Raw genomic sequence first — 907 nt, forward strand, 5'->3', positions numbered from 1 at the left:
GGTTCCAGAAATTACCATGCAAACTTCCAAGAAAGAGAAGCAATTAAAAAATCACTAGTCCTACCTAGCAGCAATCTCTATGAAGCATAGTAATGACCAGCATGGCAAGATATACATAACGGTGCAAATGATATAATTTTATTTCAATGATCTAAAAGTAATAATTGAAATTTTTAAATCTTTCCTGGCAATCTCAGCATTTGATAGGGTTAAATAAAAGGGTCTGGAAGTCCCGTCTAAGCTGGGCTACATACAGAAACTGTTCTAAAATGTCCCAGGTCTTTCATGAGGCTTTTGCTTGCAGTGCCCTGCCAGTCTCTGCATATTTACTCGTGGTAGTTAGATAGCTGAGTTTGTTCACAGACTTATTCACTCTAAGGTAGAGGGTGAGCTTGACAACACTGTGGATGTTACAGGAAAGGAGCATGCTACTTGAAGCTTCTGCTTCATTAATCGGTAGTGCTATGTTGAACTAATCCTAATCATAATTAATTATGATAACAACTGCAACTATCATCAAACTTCCTGCTCATTACTTGTAATGGCTGATCTAATCCCACTGAATTACTGTACAAATACTACTTTTTAAAAAGAGTATGAAATGCTTCATGAATTTGTGTGATATCCATTTGCAGGAGCCATGCTAATCTCTCTGTCATTCCTCTTTTAGTGTATGTGCCACTGCAAAAGATCAGATCCCCCCCTTTTGCCACTACTGAGGATTGAACCTAGAACCTTACTTATGCTTTTCAAGTGTTCTGCCACTAAGAAACATCTCCAGTCACGAACACTGCTTAACTTATCTACTATTATGTCAATAGTCATATAGTATTCATGTTTTGACATTATATATAAATATCTTTGTATAACTGTATGGTTAATTAACATGATAATTCATTTCCATGAG

General features: G+C 36.3%; 1 pseudogene; it reads right to left on the bottom strand.

Moving 5' to 3' along the window:
• Positions 1 to 590: 590 nt before the first annotated feature.
• LOC143438680 (U6 spliceosomal RNA) lies at positions 591 to 682 on the bottom strand (annotated as a pseudogene).
• Between the last annotated feature and the right edge of the window lie 225 nt (positions 683 to 907).

The sequence above is a fragment of the Arvicanthis niloticus genome, chromosome 25, assembly GCF_011762505.2.
Source record: "Arvicanthis niloticus isolate mArvNil1 chromosome 25, mArvNil1.pat.X, whole genome shotgun sequence".
NCBI classification, from domain to species: domain Eukaryota; kingdom Metazoa; phylum Chordata; class Mammalia; order Rodentia; family Muridae; genus Arvicanthis; species Arvicanthis niloticus.